The sequence below is a fragment of the Microtus pennsylvanicus genome, chromosome 9 (assembly GCF_037038515.1).
Source record: "Microtus pennsylvanicus isolate mMicPen1 chromosome 9, mMicPen1.hap1, whole genome shotgun sequence".
Lineage (NCBI taxonomy): Eukaryota > Metazoa > Chordata > Mammalia > Rodentia > Cricetidae > Microtus > Microtus pennsylvanicus.
Window position 1 is genome coordinate 14,607,339 of NC_134587.1, and position 24,586 is coordinate 14,631,924.

Genomic DNA, 24,586 nt, shown 5'->3' on the forward strand with positions numbered 1-24,586 from the left:
CTCCAAAAATCTATTTTTTCATTTTCAATGGGAGTAATTTAGAGGATTGAGTTTGGTATATAGATTTTTCTCCTTTTCGTTAACTTTGAAGGATAAAATATGTCATCCATAACAGGGTGACTGGTGTATATAAGAATGGATTTTCACTGTGTTTCCTCTCTATTTATGTGGGGGAAAAATGAACCAAAGGCCAGTTTTTATTTTCAAATCGCACAGATATTTAATATGTGTTAATTGGCTTGCCAGTCTTGTTTAGAAATAACAGTTCCCAACAGCCTTTTCAGGAAACAGGGATGAAGACGAAAGTGCTGCCTCATGTGGTTTGCCCAGGATGCAGCTTATCTATTTTTAGCAGATTTTTTTTCACTTTCTCATTGGACAGGATCAAGGAGCTATGAGTGTATCGTAATGAACGTCTGCCATCAGTCCATTCTTCCCAAGCGCATGCCGACAACAAAACACTAAGCTGTCTGAAGCCAAACAGCCTCCTTCCGACACAGAATACTCAGGACCACCCCTTGAATGCCCTCACTGCAACAGCTGTGTGATCAGCTCCATGGGAAAATAGGTACCTGTTTTATTTTTAATTTTCCACTTTCTCAACGTTTTTCAAAGTTCTTTTAAAACGCAATAAGCCTCCAAAAAGTACTATATATCACAAAGTAAAAGTCGAGAGCGGCAGAAATAACAATGCTGAAAAGTCTTCAAGAGAGATCGGATGGCTCGTGTTTCTGTGCAGTAGGTCAAGGGTGAGATGAAGAACCTATGGAGTGGGTCCAATCTCGAGCTGGAAAAATTGGTTTCGGTCACTCCAGTCTGTTTCGACTACAATTTAGACATCAACATTAAAAGAAACAACTTAAAATCTGTTATCCTTTTAAAGCAACCACACAGCCCCTTTTAAAATACTAATTTAAGGCTCTGTCTTTAGTCTAGTGAATTATATTAATTGTGTGCGCACTCGCGCGCGTACACACACACACACACACACACACACACACACACACACAGGATGCTGAGGCCAAAATCTATTACGTAATTAAAAATGTGGAAAATGAAACATACAAAAATGACTATTCCTATCTAACTTTTAATTGTTCAAACTTAGAAAATGGGTTAACAGATTTTTGGGTCTTCTGAGGTAATATTTCAGGAAAAGGTAATTAATAAGACCATAGTGCATCTTCTGGATTATTGAATATAATTGACTATGATTCTTTGGAAATGTAGAAGGAATCTTGTAGAGAGACACAGGGTTGCAATTGGGTGGATGCGTGCTGAGCCTGATGTCTCTCGGCTAGAACCTGCTACATTTAATAATCCAGAAAAAGCCACCGGGTTTACAGATATAGTCATCTCCAATTGTGATTCCAGTAAGTACGAATTAGTGAGGAATGCCTCAGGAAAGGCTTGCTATTCCCCTCGGTAAACTCTGGGAGATAAGAGAAAAGGAATGACCGAAATGCACAAATAACAAAACTAATTTAGCTTATTATAATAAATAAAAAGGAAAATCAGTTTTCTCCAATGGAGTTTCACTGGGTATATCAACTATACTCCAGTGTAGGACCAATAACCATAACTGAGGGTAGTGGAACAACACAGAACAAATTCCTTGGTTTGTTTTTAAGGACTTTTGTTTTATTTTAGGATTTTTAATTTTTAAATTTTTTTCCTACTGTTTGGTTGTTGCTTATTTTGATGTTTTTCATTTTGTGTTTTTGTTTGGTTTCCATTTGGGAGAGAGAGAAAAGAAAAAGGTAAGTGAATCTTGAAAGAGTTTGAGGAATAGACAACAGTATTAAAATGTATCAAATGAAAAAAATAGAAAAGAGGAAATTAAAGCAATAATAATCAATAATTTGGACGACACTGCTCAGCACTGGCTGTTTCTCCAAGGAGCAGAGTTCAATTCCCAGCACCCATGTGGTGGCTCACAACTGTCTGTAACTCTAAATCCAGGGGATTCATTGCTCTCCTGGTCTTTGCAGGCACTAGGCATGTATACATTGTACAAATGTATGTAGGCAAAACACTCATACATATAAAATAGACAAAATGGAGGAAATATATAGCTCAAAACATTAATAAAAGAAACTGAAAAAATAAATCACATGAGCAAAGTTCATATGAACTCATAAAAATGAATACATGTGTTCTAGAAGATAAAGAATGTATGAGTCTTTCATTGCAAATCCTAACAATTAATCTGATGGAATTTAGTATTAAAAGAGACAGAATACTTGACAAATTTGCATGGGGTTTGGAAAATGAAAGATAACAATAGACTTTTCTTACCTTCTATAAATTTTTGATGACCACCACCCACACACATACATGCGCATGAATTAGATTGTATGATATTTAAAAGTATGATTAAAATGAAACTTAAATTTGGTTTTATTTCCTAGATTTGTGATCGTGATTGTTTCTTAGGATGGTCCAATACCTTCAAAGTCCCTCAGCCTCTTGCAGGTGCTATTTTTAACTTTAATTCACAATAACAGATATTTCTTAGATAGCATATTCAGTACTATCCTAATGACTCAACAAGTATTTTATAAAGCTGTATGATGACATCGCCACACAAGTACTGCTGGAGTGTCTGTCAGTGTGCTGACTAGTATGTATGAACAGTACAAGTGAAAAAAAAATCATTTTAACATTTAACCTTAATGAAAAAAAATCATGAATCAAATAGTCTATTTTACTATATACTATCTTTAGATAAATTGACACTAAATCTATATCAGAAATATTCTGAGGGCTTCATATGCATTTATTTTTTAAAATCATTATAAAGTGGGTACGATCATATTGCAAATATGAAGCTGAAGCATAAAGAAGTATGTGAGAACTCAGTGCTTTGTAGTTTGCAAGTAAAAAGAATACAATGAAGGTTTTACGTTTCTGTAGATTGGCTCCAGATTTCAAAATCTTATGCATTACAATGTGCAATTTCAGACGTAAGTAGTTATCTGTCGTCTATCTCTGGCTTCCACAGTTCTTTCAGACTAGAATGAATATTTCAAGCTATTACAAGATGTGTGGAGTCACAACAGACCTCTGAACGGCTCTCCTTCTCCCAGCCATTGTTCTGACTCCTAATGGCTAAGACGAGTCTATTTTTAAATATATACAGAAGGTCTGTCTACTTTTATTACATATCTGTCACAGTAGCAGTTTGCTCATTTTTAACCCTATTGCAATTCAAGAATAAACATAAGCCTGTGTGTGCATATTCACAGTATGAAAAAATCTTAAATAATTATTGATGGACACCTGGATTGTTCCCAAACATTTTAGTTGCGACTAAAATGTGATTTAAAAAATTGCAGAAACCCCATTGCTTTTCTAACCCTGAAATATACACACACTATATGGTTTAAAGACAAATCACCTTAACTTCTAAAAGCTTAAATGTTGTCCAGGGTCCAGTGAAAATCAACCTCAAGTCTGTCTTTTCCTTCCTGCCCTCTGATCCTGTGTTAGCTTGCTGTGCTTCTCTTTGCTTTTAATTTGATTTATGCACAACCAAATTGTCTTTTTTTTAACACTCTGATATTTGCTTTTTTATAGTTGGCTAGGGCCTCTTGTACAATGTTTGATTAAAGGACATATAGTGCTACTCCTTAACCACACGAAGTTAGTTTTAAGTGATTATTTAAATTCATTTAATTTTTTTATACAAAATATATTTGGTCATATTCTTTCCCTTCCGTCAACTATCCCAGATCTACTCCTTTCCTTTGTTCCTACCCATGCAACTTCATATTTTTTTTTATTTCTCTTACCATAAACAGACTTCATTTTTAATTTGCTTATCTTTTTCTTTTTCCTGTGCTTGTTTTTGCTTTTGGTATTATTGTTTTGGTTTCATGTTTTAAGGGACCAGGGAGAGACCCCCCCACCATCACCAAGAAAGGAGGAATAAAATATAGTGCTATGGAGAAATAAAAGTGACTTGAATAGGAACATCAAATGGGTGGAACAGCAGAGTAAGAACGGAACATGGGGCTGATAACCTATACTAAAGGCCTTCTGATAAGTCCTATAAAAACCTCCTACATTCGAGGCTTCATAAAACATGAAAGGGTCACCGCTAATAACTGGCTGACATAGTTCTAGAAAGTTGTACCAGAAAGTAGAAAAGTAAACACCAGTCTCACCCAGTTACAAACCCAGCCAGCTACAATAGTTACCTGCCCTCAAGATATACCCACTGGTACAACAGCGATGCAAATGTTATGGAGCAGCCTTTGGATTGGGTTTAATGTCTATTCCATGAGATGCAACCCATACATGAGACTGTTAAGAAGACCAGAGATCTGAGACTACTTTAAGTCATTTATAAGTAAGTCCAGTAGCAGAAATTTTGTCAGAGTATAAAAATTCATTTTTCTAGCTAGAGTTGCTTTCAAACGATAAAAATGGTAAATTTGAACAAACTCGATTTCTGCGTTTATTTAGAGGAACATTCATTTGTGAAATTTTGTCAAGCAACAGTAATTTTGGGGTTCTGCAATGCTGTGGCTATTCTTATTTATTGAATTGGTTTGGAATATTTTAGGTAAGGATTTTTTTCATATTTTTCATTTCCATTCTGGGAATAAGACTCAGCAAATATCTTTTTATATGATATCTCTGCCAAATTTTGATTAGATTTGATTTAAAAGACATTTTGCAACCTTTTCTCAAAACTAATTTTCCTTGAAAAGCTATTTATCACAGGCCTGAAGCAACAAGATGCTGTACAATATAATCACAATCCTTGGGCAGTATAGACCACCAGTAGGCTACAGAATCTACAGGAAATGGGTATTATTTCAGGAAAAATTCCAGTTCTCAGTCCACAGTCCTTGGGTCTATGTCAGAGCCACAAATGCACCACTACCTGCCCCATCTCATGCCTGTACATCACCTTATAATTTTCCCAAGTGCTTGGCACCAATGACCTACAATATATGGAATTTTATTGAGTTGTTGTCCCCTTAAGTCTAAAAGATGTAAGTTCCATGAAGTAGGGTCTATGGTTTACTTCATTGTCTCAAACATATCTTGTTTGCATATGCATTAAAACATTTCAATTGATTGATACATAATGTCCTGAATAATTTTTGTACTCAAGCTTTTATGTATATCCATATATAGGTATTCATTTTATACACAGTACATCGAGTTGATTTGACAACTTGGTTTTTACCAGAAGTAAAACAAAACAGCCATTTTTGACAATGAAAATATCAAAATGGTCCCGACTTCTTTGCTCATGTTCTCCCTCCTTCTGCTCCTCCTTGGGACCTTGGGAGCTCAGTCCAGTGCTCCAGTGTGGGTCTCTGTCTCTATCTCCATCCCTCGCCAGATGAAAGTTCTAAGATGATATGCAAGATATTCGTCAGTATTGCGCTAGGATGGGGTCATTTCAGGTTCCCTATCCTCAGCTGCCCAAGGAACTAACTGGGGACCTCAGCTTGGGCACCTGGGAGCCCCTCTAGGGTCAAGTCTCCTGCCCACCCTAAAGTGGGTCCCTTAAGTCGGGACCACGAGGGGTGCACCCACCCACTGAGACAGTGGAGCTGATCTACTGGGAGCTCACCAAGGCCAGCTGGACTATTACCAAAAAAAGCATGGGATAAAACTGAACTCTCTGATCATGACGAACAATGAGGGCTGATGAGACGCCAAGGACAATGGCACGCAGTTTTGATCCTACGCAATCTGCTGGCTTGGTGGGAGCCTAGCCAGTTTGGATGTTCACCTTCCTAGATATGGACGGAGGGGGGAGGACCTAGGACTTACCACAGGGCAGAGAACCCTGACTGCTCTTTGGACTGGAGAGAGAGGGGGAGAGGAGTGGGGGGAAGGGGAGAGGGGTGGGAGGAGGGGGAGAAGAGTGGGAGGAGAGGGAGAAGAGTGGGAGGAGGGGGAGGGAAAGGGGAGGCTGGGAGGAGGTGGAAATTTGTTTTTTTTTCTTTATTCTTCTTTTATCAATAAAAAAATGTTAAAAAAAAAAGAAAAGAAAATATCAAAATGGCATTTTAATTTGAAAGTCAACTTAGTAATCCCCTCAGCATCTTCACAGTAGCCTTCTGCCCCCATCCTCTACAGAAAACATAACCCTGCCAGTCATTTGTCATCATGTCCATAATCTGGCAGACAGGACAAAAAAAAATCACAAGCCAATAGTTTATGAGTAAGGATTTTGAAAACAGGTAATAATAACTAAAAGGAGAAGGCAGTTTGTTTGTTTTTGTTTTTTTTTTTTAAATTTTAAAGTACAATCAGTGTTCCTTAGTTTCTGTCCTCGTAGGAATTTGTTCAATTATTAATGTAATACTTTCATACCTAAGGCTGGGCAGTGGTGGTGCACGCCTTTAATACCAGCACTTGAGAGGCAGAGACTGTTGGATCTTAGTGAGTTTAAGGCCAGCCTGTTCTACAATTCTACAATGCCAACTCAGAACAGCCAGGACTAGATACCCTGTATTGAAAAAAAAAGACAAAACAAAGAAACAAACAAAAACAAAACTATTAACTCAAGAAACCCTTGGGTTTCAGTAAAATTTGTTTCATATTTTCTCGATACTTACAAGTTAGGTAATGTAAAGATCCTGGGTATTATAGTGATGCTGTGGTTGGAAACAGACATCCTGACTTTTCCTTACTGAGCATGTGACATGAGCTACCCTTTAGCTATTTTCATCTTCAGAATGTGAAAACTTGGTATCCCTGCTCGCCAGTAGATACCAAGGCACTGAGGAAAACTGTGGATGAGTCTGTATGCATTCAAAAGTAACAGAAGTGGGAACTCACCAAGGCCAGCTGGCCTGGGTCTGGAAAACCTGGGATAAAACCGGACTCTCTGAACATAGCAGACAATGAGGACTACTGAGAACTCAATGGCAATGGGTTTCTGATCCTACTGCATGCACTGGCTTTGTGGGAGCCTAGGCAGTTTGGATACTCAACTTATTAGACCTGGATGGAGGTGGGGGTTCCTTGGACTTCCCACAGGACAGGGAACCCTGATTGCTTTTCGGGCTGAGGGGGAGGGGGACTTAATTGGGGGAGGAGGAGGGAAATGGGAGGCGGTAAAGGGGAAGAGACAGAAATCTTTAATAAATAAATAAATTTTAAAAAAGTAACAGAAGGCTATGACAACAGTTAATGCATAATCGGGGTACTCACATCTTACCAAGACCAAGTCAATTGTTTTATTTTCTCCTTTCTGTTCAGCCAGATTACAATATACATAAATAGCAAACAGATTTCATAATATATGCTGAACATCTTCATATTTTAACCCAAAATTGATTAGTTCATTTTAGAAATCTTGCCATTGCATCTCTCTCTTTAAAAATCCACGCACAGAAATAGGTAAAGTTGGCGTCTATAGTGAGGCGAGTCCTCTGAGGATTAGGCACACTCTAGTCTAATGGGAGCAATGCATTTCCTTGTCCAGAAGCAAGACTCATAGCTGAATGAAAAGCAGCAGAAGATTTCCGCGGGCAATGTCATTGCACTTTTCTTTCACAAAGGTCACTATGAAAGATGCCCTTGGAGATGGGAAGAAATAACCTCATTGAAGAGGGAGGCCAAAAAAAAAAAAAATCCAGCCACATCTTTATTAAATTGGCCAGTTTCCCTTTAGATATATGGATCTGACGTTTATTACTTGGTACCATTGCATTTTATAGTTTCATCTCAATTACTGGGTAATGTTTGAAATAAATACAAACAATTCCTCTCTGAGAGTCAGGGTTCTTTAGAAAATACACAAGAGCGTATGTATTTACTGTAGTGTGAATGTGGCCACAAATTTACAGGCTAGGATTGCTCCACCCACCCGTGGGTCAAGATTAGAAGGTCTAGTCATTTTTCTTTTCTTTCCTTCCAAGTATTTTTATAAGATGGAGTCTTTAGAAGGTGACTAACATATAAAGGCGGTGCCCATCTAAATGGGAGTAAGGAGCCAGCAACAAAAGCTGTGTGCGACCTGTTTACACCTTGGCTATTCTGCTCTGTGAGGATAAAGCAGGAAGCATTTATAAAGTAGGTACTGAACCTGTCCAACTTGCCTAGATCCTGAAATACAAAACAATCAATTTACTTTAATTATAAACTACCAAGTCTAGGATGCTTTTGCTATCCTGGCAGGAGCAGAGTAAGACAATATCCTTGGATATTTTATGAAAAACCCCATGTAAATTCAAATGACTAGTTTATGTCTTTCTTAAAACCTTCCATTCATTAGTTGCTATTTTTTTTCTCCCATCTGCCTGTTTGTTTCTGAGGATTGAACCTGTCGTGTCTTGCATTCTGAGCAATCACTCTATCATTGAGTTATACTCTCATCACCCCCTCACATCTTCTCTTCTGTTCACTTTGCATTTTCTTTTGACATATTGCCTAGTGCACCTTACGCTGCCTAGGCTGTACTTCTAGGCTTCTGTAGCTTAGGTACTCCTGGAGTTTGCTAGCTTCCTGGTCCAGCCTGCCTGGAAGCTACCATTACAAGTCTTTTATACCAGGGCCGCCTTCTGCTTTACTCTTTATGTTACAGAGGAAAAAAGAAGGAAAAATGTTTCATACACTGGATTGAAATAGAGCAGTTAGCGGCTCACTCTATGACAGACTGTAGGGCTCATTATCTAGAAGAGCATTGTACTCATTTGCTTATTTGCTTACTTATTTATTTAGCTGGAGAAGATGCCTTTCCAGGGCCAGCTGGATGCTCACAAACTTGTGAGTTACTTATGTCAACTCAGGGAATGAATAGAATGGACCACAGTGCCAAGGCCAATCTGAAGAATATTCTTATAATCAATTATGCTGTGAACGAGCCGTGAGTGAAAACTGGTGTCTTCCACTTACATCTCACACTGTGACTTCTACGCATTTTCCTCCACCTCCATATCTATTAGAGTCTGCACTTCCATACACATCCTGTATTCACATCCTTGTCTGATTTGACAGTGGGGGTCAAGAAACTGCAGGTAAATGAAGGCCACTCAACTAAAAAATCAGACACCAGAGTTTTAATTAAGTTTGGGAACATGTGACTCAGTCCACTGTGCATTGCCATTGCACCCTATTCCTTTGCTCTACTGAGACACTCTGACTCTACCAAACAGGCAAGGGTGCTCACAATCAGCATTCAAAACAGACGTTTGTTGTCCAGGAATATATTGGATCCTCTCTCCTTTTAAAATTGTATTTCTTAATTTCTTATTTTTTTATTAATTGTAATGATAGAGACTTCAGCTGATAAAATAAAAACAGACGCAAGAAAAAGCAGTTTAATGTCTTACCAAAAAAGTTCATTAATTTTAATTGTTATCAGTTCTATTTTCTTCTGAAAAATAAAATAATTATCTCATAGAGATCAAAACTTTTGTTTGTCAAGTTCTCAGCACTGGAAAAAAATGATCAAACCCATACTTTTGCATTCCTGCTATTCCTTCTAAGATTCAGGGTGGAATGCCAAAGAAGTTAAAGAAAGATAAGAATCAGGAGATACAGAAAAGAGGCTGGCAAACGTCATCTTTTGGGTATAAAGCAAACACTGAAATCACCAAGTCACTGCAGCTGCAGATGCTACCACTGCGTCTGCATAAGAATGGATCCATCAATAGAGATGTTTCTTGGAGGGTATGAGGGCCTAAGCCCACACTACCAATCTGTTCTCTCACAATAGATTGGGGGAAAGGGCAAAGCCTTCAGTAATGGGCCTACTGGTGACCTAATGCACCATAGGATAGCCCAATCTAAAGGTAACACAGATGGCCTTGGTTAAACTACTTGTAGCATGAAATTAGGAAACAGGCCTCGGGTATGAGTTGGAGGGAGATAAAGGAGGGGCTAGGGAAGTAATCATAACACATTTTATACAGGTAGGAAACAGTCAGCGGACAAAATTACTAAGTAAATTTCAAAATAGAATGTTTCTATTGCTTTATTTTCAGGTCACTGTCTTTAAGATACCCGACCTAATGTAACAAGATTATATGAGGATCAGGCTTGTGGGCATGTGGTTCAGTGGCAGAGTACTGGCTTAGCACATTTGAGTCTCAGCAAGTTCAGAAGACATAACAAAACAAACAAAAGGTCAACCTACAACAAAGCATAAAAATTTGCATACACACTCATACTCCTGATGCATTGTGTTTTGGTGCTTTTGGCTTTGCTTCACTAGGGATCAAACCCAGGGCACTTGACAGCCAAGTGTGCTACTGAAAAATGCACAACTGGTTTGTGTTGTTGTTAGAAATTCTTCATATAAATTGTTTAAGCTGACTGTGTTTCTGAAACTTTCACTTTCACATTGACTTTTCATTGGAAAGTAAATTAAAGACAAAAGAGTAGAGTTTCTCAACTTGCACGGGGAAGGGAAATGGAAGGTGCATCCAGCTGATAGCTTGGTTTGTCTGATCATTTGCTTAGGCCATTTAGAGGTATACAGAACTACAGCCCCAAAGGGCAAGCCTGATCTTACAAATGCTGTCTCCCTTTTAGAAAAAGTAAAAGTAAAAGTAACGAATTGCCAACCTTCTCTTGCATCTCACTTTCTGAAACGCTCAGATCTGATGTCTGAATTGTGCAGACTTTACTTTTATATCTTCTCTTACATTTGATCTTATACTTGGCTACCTTTACAGTGTTTTCAAAACTTTAAATTCCTTTTTCACAGAGTCGTTCGAGCATTGAACTCCATCAGCCGGGATTTCTGGTGGTAGGCAGCTGCAGCATTGTGCTGCTGCTTGATCGTATCAGGAGGTCAGATGGTAGAGTAAGCGATTATGGTCCAGACTGCAGAGTCAACTATGTGCCAGCCATTACCCACGGAATCCTGGGACTGCCTTCATCTCTTACCTAAAGACTGTCAGGAGAATTATATGGTAAAACCATATAAATGAACGGAATGTTGCTTAGTACTTAGTAAATATTAAAATAAGCTCTTCATATACCATTAATATTATTAGAGTGAAATAATTGTCAGTTATGCACAGAATTTGGCACTTTGAAAAAACTTTAAAAGGCACTGCACACTGTATATTCTAAGTAGTGGGAGGAAGAATAGGATTAACTGAGAACCTTGGAGTGCTTTTCCACACAGTCTCAAAATTGAACTCGGAAAACCCAATGGTGTGAGAACAGCACAATTTTAATTTTGTCACAAAGAAAGCAAGTGTAAGAAAAATGAGGAAAGTAAATAGATCCAGGCAAGTTTTGAGGAAATATTTTGCAGGCAAGAATGGGACTGAAGTTGTGCTCTTCTGGTGCATTCTAGGAGATTAGGGGAAACTGAATCTCATTCAGAATAAACTCTCATTTGATTTATAATTAACAAGCAAAAAATTCTCTGAGAAATGAATTGTAGGACAAATCCACGTGGTGCTTACCCACTTAGCATTTGGAATTTAATACACCAATTAAAGAGCTTTCACCGGCAGCCTTTGCATGCAGGCTTTGAGGTAATATGGAGATTGGAAGGGTGGAGTTATTGAAGCTAACCACACTGAGTTAGACGACATCTGAATATCAGGAATTTTCAATGTTTCCACTCCTTCATAGCCTTAACTAAATTAATTGTTTGGAGATACTAGTACCTGTGTACTAGACAAAGAAAGAGATAGATGGAGGTTTTAAGGGAGAAACTGATTTAGTTATGTAAACCCTGAGTGGCTGAAAATCAGATTTTCCTCTTTTAATAGACCATCTTGTGCAATCCAGAGAAATGATAAGGGTCATGAATTGCTTTATTACATATTTCACTTTTGCTCAAGATGTCTGAGTCAGCAGTAGGGCATATGGTGAATATCCTGAACTGGTAACTTTCAAATTGTACGGCGCAGACCACACTAGCTCCTAACAGTGGGTGTTAAATTCCCAGCAATGCTGGAAGAGACTCATTAGTGATAACCAATTTGAACTCTAAGCTATGCAATCTTAAATTAAATCAATTGTTTAAAAGTAATAAGCAAGCCAAACAAATAATTTTAATTACTTTCAATTTTATAAATGCCTTTAAAGTTATTTGCATTGTCAAGTTATTTCACTTATAAAATATGACATGATGGTGTATGTGAATGCATGTTGTGCAGTTTCTCTTTATATTTGGAACATTGGTATCTTGACATCATCTATGCAGGAGCAGGTTATTTATTCAGTTAAAATTGAAAAACTTTGCAACACAGGATGCTTTGCTCTCAGAGGTGTTGAGCAGTTTATATTGAGACCTGGTAAAATATATACCTTCATATGTATAAATATATACATGAAAGATGAAATGTCATAATGCTATACTCTATTTTTTTCTTTTCAGTTCTACTCTCTGCATCCATTTCAATATATCTAGTTGCATTCTTGAAAAGTAATAGTATAATCACAAGGATCATGCCTCCCAATTTTAACCAGCAGATGTAAACAAATCAAAATAGGAGCATATCATTACTGACTTGGATATGAAAAAGCCATTGCATATTCAGGAAAAAATTAACAGCAACTGCATAAAAAGGAAAATAAGATAGACTCCAGAAGGACTCAGAAGACTTCAACTCAGTGTAGTTCTTTAAAGGATTTTTTCCCCCTGAGCCAGGGTTTCTCTATAGTTTGGAGCCTGTCCTGGAATTAGCTCTTGTAGACCATGCTGGGCTCGAACTCACAGAGATCTGCTTGCCTCTGCCTTTCAAGTGCTGGGATTAAATGCAAGCCAACCACCGCCTGGTTCAATATTAATATTTTATGTGGAGTTTGTTGTTGTTGTTGTTGTTATTTGTCTGTTTTTGAGACAGTGTCTCATGTATCCCAATGAAACTTGCTATACAGACAAAGGTGACCTTCACCTTTTGACATTCCTATCTTTATGTCCCAAGTGCTGGGAGTACAGCAATATAGGGCCACCTGCAGGGTTTTCTATAGAATAAAAAAGCACCCACATTAGCTATAGTTCCACTCACTAGAAGTGATATCAAAAGCATAGCCAACAATTAAAAAAAACTCAATAAGTTAGACACACTAGAATTAATCTCCCTTCTTCTCTAATCCCAAACCTTATCTCTACCCTCCTCCAACAAATGCAACTCTAATACATGGTTTATTTGTGGCGGTCCCATAACTCACCATGTAGACCAGGCCATTTATGAAGTTGTTGTAATCCTACATCAGTCTCCCAAACATTGGAATTACATCCATGAAAACATATCCCTGGGAGGTCTGCTCTTTTCAGAAGGGAGTGGATCTGTGGGAGAGGGTGGTTGTGTGGGGGTGAACTGAGAGGAGGAGGGGAGGAAACTGTGGCAGGGGAATAGTGTATGAGAGAATAAAAGAAAAAGGAGTTTAGAACATCTAAGGATAATAAAGATAATCTACTAAATGCAGAATCTAAGAAAACAAAAATGGACCTAGCAAGAAAGCATAAGAAGTAAATTTCAGTATTGTAGATAATATTTGTGAATCTTGCCTCAGATAATAGATTGATATGTCAAATATAAAAAATAATTCTTTAAACTCCTGAACAAAAATTAATAACTTAATCAGACTAATTAATTAGTTGGTTAGTTAAGTAACAGGCAAGCACCTTGACATTTTGAAAAATACGAAAAATTGGAAAGTAAACACAAACTCTTTAGTGACTGAGAAAATGCAAATCAAACCATTAACAATTATTAGGATGCAAATAAGATATCTTTAACAATTATTAGTATGGCAATTATTTAAAAAATACAAATTCACACCGGGCAGTGGTGGCACATGCCTTTAATCCAAGCACTTGGGAGGCAGAGGCAGGCAGATCTCTGTGAGTTCAAGGCCAGCCTGGTCTACCCAGGCTCCAAAGCTACAGAGAAACCCTGTCTCCAAAAACAAAAACAACAAATAAATAAATAAACAAATAAACAATAAAAAATTCATACATATTGGCAAAGAGGAAGAGACACTGGATTCTTTGTGAATTTCTAGTGGCAATATTAAATGGCATAGCAACTGTGTTAAATAATATGGAAGTTTCTTAAACAAAAACAGAATTATCACAAAACTAAAAATCCCACTTATGAATATATATTATATCAAAATAAAATATCTGAAGGAAATACTAATACATCTATGCTCATAGCAGCATTATCCAGTGTAGTTAATTCTTTGAATGCACGGGCAAATCCACAGATGGCTATATGGGCATGTTATTCTCTCTCTCTCTCTCTCTCTCTCTCTCTCTCTCTCTCTCTCTCTCTCTCTCTCATATTATTATGACTAAGGGAAGTCCTCCAATGAATGAAAATTTAAGTATTGCTAGTATTTCTAAAAAGAATTTACCCTCTAACTTTTGTAATACTGTGTCCTGAAGGTACATGCCCTTGGTGGATATGATGTTCATTTCAGAAAAAATAATGATGTCTTATTATGGACACATTGACTGTAAGTACGGCAAGCTTGTAATAGAAATGTTTCCCATTGCAATGCCTGATGGCCTTCTCAAGTTTGTCATTGTTTGTCTTTTTAAAATTGATTTTATTGCACTATACATTTTTCTTCTCTCCCCTCCTATTTTCCCTTCTCCTCTTCTACACTCTTTTATGACCCACCCACTCCCAATTTACTCAGGTTATATTGTCTTTCTTCTTACATCTTTGAAAAAATGCTTTTGTGCTACCTCAGGCTTCCCTCCATTTGTTTCCAAGTTCACACACTTACTCTTTCATCAGTCAGTCTATCTGTCTATCTGTCTATCTGTCTGTCTATCTATCTATCTATCTATCTATCTATCTATCTATCTATCTATCTATCTATCTATCTACCTACCTACCTACCTATCCATCCATCCCAACCCATCCTCTCATTCATTGTGCAAGGATGTGTTTTATCTTTTCGGTATCTCATGTGTTTGAAAGAACGAAATTTAACTTTAAAATATTTATATTTTAATTTTTGCATTGATATATATTCTTTGGCCATTGTATTGTGTTATATAAGACTATTTTCAAATTAATATGGTCATATTTATCTTTTTATTCCTTTATCACATAGAATGATTCTCACCTAAGAAGTTTGCTTTTCCACGACTGATTTGCTTTCATTTTTGTTCAATTTAATTGTTTAAAGAATCACATATAAATCAGAATGCATTGATATAATAATTTTGTGCCCATTTTACCACATATTTAAAGAACACTTTTCCTGTATTATACCTTTTTAAAAAAGTTATGTGATCATAGATGTTCATTAGACCTCATTTGAAAGAAATGTGACATTCTGTATAATTCTATACTTATGTAAAACCTGTACATAATTATATTTGTATAATCTGTATGTAGTTGTACATTAAACTCTAATATTTATGTACTTAAATATTTGTCTATGTATATAAATGAATAAACATTTACTAATCATTTCACATTTAGGATGGAGAATTTTGCCTCATGGTGATGGAGTCAATGACATTTTTGCTTTATTCCCGTCCTTGAAGACAAATTTAATTCTGTCACATATAGCTAACAAAATAATAACAGGTTCAGTTTCCAAATATAGTAAAACTTGAATTCAAATCCATGAAAACCATCAAAAAGTAACTTTGATCTGGTTATTTTCTCTATGAGTAAATATGATCGTGCATGGAGCATGGTGAGGTCATACCAAAAGGTTTTCATCTTGAGATGCACTGTGGCATAGGAAAAGGAAACATATCCATGTGTGGAATTTCATCAATGAATTTAATCTTGAAAAGATGAACTTGGGTCTGTTAAATTCCCCGAAATGAAGCTGGCCAGTAAGCAGACATATAACCTGAGCTCACTGGAGCATGCTCTCCAGGGAAGATTCTGGGGGGCTAGTAGGTTCATCTTCGCTTGGTCTCAGGCTCAGGAATGCACAGGCTGCAGGTCCAGGGTATGCCTCCACATCTTTCTCTATCCTCAGAGTGAGAAAGGCACGAGCATAGCCCCATAAAGTTGCAGGTACCCAATGCCTGTATGTTCATTCATTGTGGCATGGCAGACGCACAGTTACGCACTCCATCCTTCCATATGAAGGCAGTCATGCAGCAATGACTCTCATCCCATTGCAGGGATGCTCCACAGAGAACGTGAGAACAGATGGGCATCTGGCTTTGTTACAGCAGAATCCTACTGCAAGTGTTATTATGTCTATCATTACTCACCTCTCTGAATGTATTGTTTTCCAGAACAAGGATGACACTTAACTAAGCATATGAAATTTGCATAAAGCATAATTGGAACCACATCTCTCCTGCTGTGATAATGATGTCTGAGACATTTGTCCCTGGGCTTTAAAAATATTTATGCTACAACAGAACTCCTCAGATTTCTCTTCTGTTTATTTTCACCTTGGTACAATGATGGGGTATATTTTACTTTTTCAGGGCCAAGAACAAAAAGTTAATTTTACTTTTCCTAGTGGGCAGGAAGGATATTTGGAAAGGTGGGAGACAAAGGTACTTTTCTGTTCTCTGTCTGTATTTTGGCCTTTCAAGATAAGTCCCCAGTCTACTGGTGTTCTTTTTACAGATTACACGGACACACACAGACAGACGGACACACACTTTCTCATTTGTTGTATGTCTGATAGTTGCGTCACCAGCAGTTGTGAGTAAAGAATACACAGCTATGAAATAGACACGGTTGTAATTAAAATTCCATAGTGCACAAAGACACAAATCTTAGCTTTAAGAAAGTCTCCGATGGGGAAGAATAAAATCTAACCCTGACAGATTGTAAAGCATCTGTAATTTGTATGCCAAACAAGGTGAAGTCAGAACTCATTTAAAGTCAAGGTAAATTACGGCTGCTACTTTAACTGATGTATCAGGCCTATCATTCTGACAGAGGAAAATTCAATTAGTCTGACAGACCTGACAAAGAAATCCTAAATGGCGCCTCCTACTTTTTACATGTTTTCAAAATGATCTGTTGGTAAAATTGCCACTGAGCTTATGATAGTAAAAGTTTATTTAGGAAAAAAAAAGTTTTGAGCCACCGTCTTCCCACTTAAAACAGAAAGCAAATGTTTACTTGGCACTTGTCTATTTTCAGGTTGGAGAGACTTTGTAATAAAGTGTTTTTGAATGTGTATGTACAATGTTATACTAAAACCCTTTTCTTAAATAGTAGAAACACACCATATTATTTTCTCATCTTAGACCAAAGTATTGTCTACAAACATGTCTCAATTTTGTTACTGAATACTTTCCTAACTGTGTAAGGACAGAATATATACATTAAATTCACACATGCATCTAGTTTATATTAAATGTAAAGTTTGGGAAATATAATGACAGTAAGTAAACCTGAAAAATAAAGCTTATTTCCTGGGTGGGGGCATTTAACAGAAGGAACTATCACCAAAAATGCTTGACTTATATAAAGAAAGTGTACTCTAAAACCTGAACTAAAAAGTGAAGGTAGGGGAGTATTGAAACACCAACCTTGCAGCTAGGAGACAAAAGAACTCAAGGAAGCTGGAAAGAAGTGTTTACCATGAATGAAGTGAATTATAATATTCCTGTGAAATGATGTTGGAAGTACAGCTTCAAGAGGGAATCTAGTAAGGGTGTCAATGCCATATACACTACAGGAACTTGAAATACTGGGGTAGACCAGTTGGAGAAGGCCATGAAGGAAACTGCATTTTCTATGAGTGTGTGCATCACTCACGCTTCTGATTCCACATGCCTTGGGCAAACAGCTAACTTCATGTGGATTCCTTATGTGATGTGTCTTGAGGAAAAAGAATGGGACAATTATGGAGCAACGACATCTAGCATGCTCAGCATTATAAATTATCAGTGTACTTCAGAGTTCCTCAGTGTGACAGCACAAAACCCAAAGGACTTTAACAAGCAGTGATGTCAATTAGTATGACTCTAGACCAACTGCCTCAGAACCTCCTGAGGAAAGGTCGAAGCAGGAATTGTATAAGCGTCACTCTAATGATACATAGGGTGAGACGCGACACACTATTAAGCCCAGGAGCTGTCTTATACATGCTGCCCTCTTATCTCAAGGGTGGTGGTCTGTTATTTCTAGGGGAGTTGCTCAAGTTGAGGTAGTTGGGTTTGTAATGATGGGAAGACACTTCTACCACTTTTGTTTTTGTTTTTTGAAGTGTGATTCTCTGAATTAAAAGCACTGGCTCCATCTGGGGAGTATAGACATGCATAGTCTCAGGGCAGACCCAAGAACCTACATTTGGCTGGACCAGAAGGTATATGTCAACAAGATATTTAATTAGAGGGCTACTTTCCCCACTGAAACACTCTGCTCTTTGTGTCTCAAGGTGTACAATTATGTCTCCATATTTGAACAATACATTGGATGTTTCCTGGTCTCACCTGGGCTGAACAGTATGAAGCCTTATGGATGCAGCCAGCAGATTTTAACTTTACACTGTGACTATCTTGCCACATCTCTTTTGTCACCAGACCTCCTGACTACTCCTGAGAGAAGTTCACAACCATGGTGTTGAATTGGTCACGAAATTTTAAATTTAATTCTCTCCTCAGTGAGTATGATGTAATTTACTGATCAAGGACGGTAATAAATATAACTGCTATAAAGGACCTAGAAAAATATATTTTCACATATTTAAAATATTGTACATGTTTTAAATTGTATGGCTGTTTATGCAGCTCAAAAAAGGCCCTATTTAAAAAGATATTTAAAAAAGCACTGTGTTCACCCAAAATTATTAAGTTCACTACAGAGATATTCAGATACAGTATGAGGGATCCAAGAAAAATTGATTTGAATGAAAACATATATGAATATTTTTCACTTTATATAAATCACACCAAAATTAAAAATAATACTATGAATAATTCTTTTTTTTTTTTTTTGAGACAGGCTTCTCTGTGTATCTTTGGTTGTCCTGGAACTCACTCTGTAGAGTAAGCTGGCCTTGATCTCACAGAGATCCTCCTGCCTCTGCCTCCTGTGTGCTAAGATTAAAGGCATGCACCACGATGTCTGGCTCATTCTTTTTGTTTGTTTGTTTGTTTGTTTCTTTGTTTACATTCTGGAGGCTGCAAATCTGGGACAAACACATGCATTCTTTCCTTCTTTAATTTTAACGGTGCCTATTCAATCATTTTCTCTGTATAACAAGGTCTCTGAGGAGAGAATTAAGTTTAAAACTTCGTGACCAATTCAACACCATGGTTGTCAACTTCTTCTCTCAGGAGTAGTCAGAAGGTCTGGTGACAAAAGAGATGTGGCAAGATAGTCACAGTGTAAAGTTAAAATTGCTAAGCAAATAAGTTTAATCAAACAAAAATTTAAAGAATGTGTCATAGAAAAAAATTAGTATTATAGAAAAATGTTAGGGAGAAAACCAAGTAAATCTTAAGAAGTCATTATAGCAGAAAAATTGTCATAATTGAAATCTCTTGGAAGATTTATGGATACAGAGATCATAGAGAGCATGATCTCAGAGAAGAATTGAACGTTGAACAATGGTGGGTCTATTAATGGCTACAAAAGTAATTGCTTGGCTCCCTGGATTACTGACTATAGTAATTTTCTCTGATACTGATGAAAAAATAGATCTCTAAATAGAGCAATCTTTTTCCACCTATTCCTTCTGTGGGTTCTGAGTTTGATCAGAAATGAAATCATGCCCTAGGCAACTGGATCTCACTGTGAACTTTGACATCAAACTACTCCTGTATAAAACAGAATCTTCTTAGACAAACACGCTCAGAACAGTGTGTGAGAGCCAAGGAACATGTCATCAGAATCAGGATTAACTGACCCTGAGTGTTCTTTGACATAAATAAACCAAGTCTAGCATGTAGTGAGCTCCACCTAGACTCTATCCTTTAAAATGGCAATCAGCAACCACACTTAATTAGAATGCTCAAAAATTATACGTAGCAATTATTTTCAAAAGCTCACAGAGAAGTATTAAATAGAATAAAAGCCATGCATCCAGAGAAAAATACAGATCAAAGACAGCAAGGAGAAAAAAACCCTCAAAATCAGAAACTCTTTCATAGCACAATGAAAAGAAACCTTTAAAAGAGAAGCTGAGAAGTGAAGTATCAATTTAACAACCGTAAAAACAAGTGAAAAGACCATGCAGAGAGGAAATAACAGCTCATAATTGGAATGAAATAAGCAAAGAACAATGGTGAAAAAAGGGAAAGGAGGGAGAAATAGGTGCAGTTAAGCCTAATTAAAAACTGAATGGGTAAAGAAAATTCAAAACCCCAACACTTATACCTAGTCCAATAAATACATTGCATTCATCAATATTCATATTAGTGTATGGTGAAGCTTCAAACTGTTACCATTTTCAGCCTTTATGAGGACTTGAACTGATATGTGCCAAAATTCAGATAGAAGGGAGACATTGCAAGAATTTAGGAAGATGTATATTTGCCTGGGTAAAATTGCTACTGTGAAGTACACTGTGTTTATTACATAAAACTAGTACAGAAAGGGACCTACATCACAGGAGTTCACAAATTCAAAACCATCACTTGCTATCTACAGAGAGATCCTTAATAAAGAAAAATTTGGTGAAAACCTATTTTCACAAGATAAAGGTGACTTCTTCCAAAGTGTCAGGAGAAGTCAAAATTTCATCTATTTCTCAAACTAGACAGAAACAGACCACAGTGGCACATGCGCCACTGTATAGTATAAACAATGGAGATGTCATTTCCAGACACGAGTATGAAACTAAAGCTTCAGAGAAATTTCAGAAAAATAGCTTCTACCTCTTAATGATATTTTGGCTACACAAACAATAATACCCAGCTGAAGTGAATACTAATTCTACTCCTGACCTGAAAAAGTAGTGGTAAGATTGAAACAGAAGCCTTCTAAAAGCCATACTACATCTCTGCTCTGGACTAATCCTTCTGTACACTGTGAATATATATTACTTTTCTTGGTTAATAGAGAACTGACTGGCCAGCAGCCAGGAAGAAGGTATAGGCAGGACAACCAACCTAAGAATGCTAAGAGGAAAGAGGGCAGAGTCAGTGGAGTGGCCAGACATCAGAGAGGGAGCAAGACATGCTGGAGGCCAGGTAAAGCCATGGGCCACTGACAATACATAGATTAATAGAAATGGGTTCATTTAAATTGTAAGAGATACTTAATAACAAGCCTGATCTATCAGCCAAGAATTTATAATTAATAATAAGACTCTCTTGTGGTTATTTGGGAAGCAGTGGCAAGGAGAAGAAGACTTGGCTTACACATCTCATTTTAGAGTGGTACAAATTTGACATATACAGAAAGCAGAAAATGAATGCGAATGAGGAGTCCTATCTGCCAACCAGACACTTGCTTTGCACATGCACTGTTCTGGAAACTGACAATACTATAGTTTACATTCGGTGGAGAATGGAAGACGATAAATATAAATCGCCAATGATTCATATTCTAGATTCATTCAATGATTCATATTCAATGATTCATTGACTAGAGGCAATGAAGAAAAAAACTGGATGCTGGAGAGATGGCTCAGAGGTTAAGAAGAAAACTGTTCTTGCAGGGACCCAAGTTCAGTTCCCAGCATTCAGATCAAAATGCATTACAGCCTCTTGATAATTCCAGTTCCGGAAGTCTGATACATAATCACATAAACGACCCCACCCGCAACACACACACACACACACCAAAAAAAAAAAATCCTTAAAAGAAAAGTGAAATTAAATCAGAGTAAGAGTATGAGAATAGGTAGTTGATTATATTTAATAGCATTTTACTCCTCCCAATAATCACATATCAGAGTAGAATCCTGAGAATCACAGGGGGCACATTACACACAGATCTGCACAAGGGTGCAGGAAAAAAGCATTTAAGAGTCCGGTGGTGTGCCTACTCTTAGAAGATGGACACAAGAAACAGTGAGATCGGAGCAGTTGGTGGAAGGAGCAGAGTGGTGACATCAGAAGGGCAAGACAAAGCCGGAGTGTCTAAGCAATTGTAGGGCTTTGCAAACACCGGAATTTTATTGTGATACTGGCATTTTGCATAGAGAAGGTGCATGATATATGATTCTGACCATGCAGACTACAAGACATATTATGCCAGTCAGGGAATGTACTAAAGAATCAAGAATCAAATGGGAGGAAATGGATTGCATTGACTTGATTCATATGTTGATCTGTGCATATAAGTGTGTGTGTGTGTGAGAGAATACTCATGAATATAAAGTGGTGATGAAGAAAGACAGAAAGTGAAACAGCAATATAGATACAGAAAAGATCAGAGTTTGATTTTCAAGCACTTATGAGACATTTATAAAAATGAAATACTTAGTTGGAAAATAATTAAAACCCCATTAATTATAAAAAGTATAATGGATACAGGAATAAATATCGAATCACAATGAAACTAAACTCAAAATTAATGATAGTCCATGAACCACAAATTTAACCCACTGAAACAAATATTTCAAGTCCCTTTACAAATGGAGATTATACCCAAACAGCTCTCACTAAATTAATGACAATATAGCCAGTTCTCTTATTTGTCTAGATGAAGTTAGACTGTAAAACTGAGAAGCTGAATTGTCTAAGATAAAGGTCTGAGCCTTGAACACGCGGCTCTAAATGAGATGTTTCCATCAAATCTCTCCCTTCAGAGCTCAGAGAACCCTGCAGAAGAGGAAGCAGAAGGAGTTGGGGATATAGAAGGTATGGAGGAGACCAGAAGAACAAGGCCCTCTAAGACAACTGAGCAAATGTCATATGGACTCACAGAGAGCATGCACAGGGCCTGCACCAGATGTTATGAGCATGTACCATAGCTTCCAGTGAGTGCTTTTATGGTCCCCCGAATGTGTAAACAAGTAGATTTGCAGTTGTGCCTTCTCTTCGGCTCTTTTACTGTTTTCTTAGCTTAGCTTGTCCAACTTTATATGATGGTTTTCATCTTATCTTATTAAGTTTTATTTAATATTTTGTTGTTATCTCTTGAAAGCCTGTTCTTTTCTAATGAGAGACAGAAAGGGAGTGGATCTGGATGGAGAAGGAGGTGGAGAGGACCTGAGAGGAGTTGAGGGAGGGGAAATTGTATTCTAAAAACAGATGAATAAATAAAAGTTATAGGTCTAAGAATAGTTTTCTTTCTGATTCTCGGTCTTATTTTAATCCCTCCTTATACCGGGACTCCAGTAGACCTTGTCTGCACTGTAAAAATCCATCTTTAAAGTATTTCTTTCCTGTTGAACATGTTCCAGTCTACAATGTTCTCATGTATCATGTTCAGTAAAACCGGAATGGATGAAGGTGAGTTTGTCCATTATATTTAAAGAATGAATTCTTGAGGACTATCTTCTTAAAATGTCTACAAAAACAGAGTTTGTTTACCATGTATTCTTTTGTGAGAATAGAGGTTATTTTCCTGGCCGAAGTCTTCCCGACATTTTTAATGTTTGCATAATCCCCTAAGCCCCATTTAAACTTTCTGGTGTCGATACAGGTGTCCAATCAAGTTGAAGAATCTTCCACATTTGTGGCAATCACGTGAGCCCTCTGTCTCTCTCTGATATAGTCTATTGACAATATTCATCACAAGCTTTTCCATATATCCATACAATTTCTACCCGGTACTTTTATATTTTAGCTAACTTAAAGAACCAACGGTAGTTTTAGAGTCACCATGTCAATGGTCTAAACGACATAAAGGGCAGCATTGTGATTCAAGGTTCTCTGCTATGAAAAACCTGTTTTCATGTGGAATATAGGGTTTCTTACACATTTGAGTCTACTCATTCACTCTGTCCAGCAGGAATTCTTTTATATTGCTAGAAGGGTGAAGAATTACAAAAGGATCTTCCTCTATGACTACAGGCATAGACCTTTTCACGCATGTGAGTTCTCTTTGCCAGTGGAGGAGTTCTACTTAGACAAAATCATAAGAGTCTTTCTGGAGAAACAATTCAGAGGCACAGATATGGAAGTCCCTTATCCATGAGTAGCATTTGTGAGACACCCGTTCAAAGGCCTGCTCACTGTGCATAATCCCACCAGGAGAACAAATCCAAAAGTGAACCTGGGAATGTTTTCAGTGAGAGTTCACATGAACATGTTCTTTCAGAAAGATGCTTTATATGAATTTTTTTGATATCCAACTGATTTTAAAACATATCAGGTTTCTTGAATTATCTTCTATTGATAATGTAAGGTGTTGAGCCAAGAATGTGGTATAGGTACTCAAACTTAGATAAGTAATTTTCATTAATTTTGTTCCTGTCACAAGGTAACACGAAAAAAAAGCAAGAGTCTCTTTTTCTTGAAATCTGATTTCAATTTCTTTTTATATTATCCACTTTTAAGAATGGTAAAGAAACATTTCTCCTATCCACAGTAATTGTTTTAAATGTGTAGCTTCATTTTTATCAAAATTATCAAATTACTTGCACAAGACATTCACAAGATTGAGCCAGTGAAAGGTCTTGCATTGATGGGGCAGATGATCTCCAGGCTTCACCACTTACTAAGGAGCTAAGGCGGTTAACAGTTACCGACAGAGGTAAAAATCTACTCAAACCTATGGGACACAATGAAAGCAGTGCTAAGAGGAAAGTTCATAGCACTAAGTGCCCACTTAAAGAA

The 24,586-nt window shown here is 37.2% G+C and overlaps 1 protein-coding gene and 1 long non-coding RNA gene across 8 annotated transcripts in view; one reads left to right on the plus strand and one right to left on the minus strand.

Moving 5' to 3' along the window:
• B3galt1 (beta-1,3-galactosyltransferase 1) overlaps positions 1-24,586 on the minus strand; it is a 501,059-nt gene that overhangs the window by 355,234 nt on the left and 121,239 nt on the right. The gene's annotated exons all lie outside the window — the stretch shown is intronic.
• LOC142856746 (uncharacterized) lies at positions 410-22,987 on the plus strand. The gene is made up of 3 exons (XR_012911715.1): positions 410-568; positions 20,916-21,046; positions 22,612-22,987. It is a non-coding gene; the product is annotated as an uncharacterized LOC142856746 (long non-coding RNA).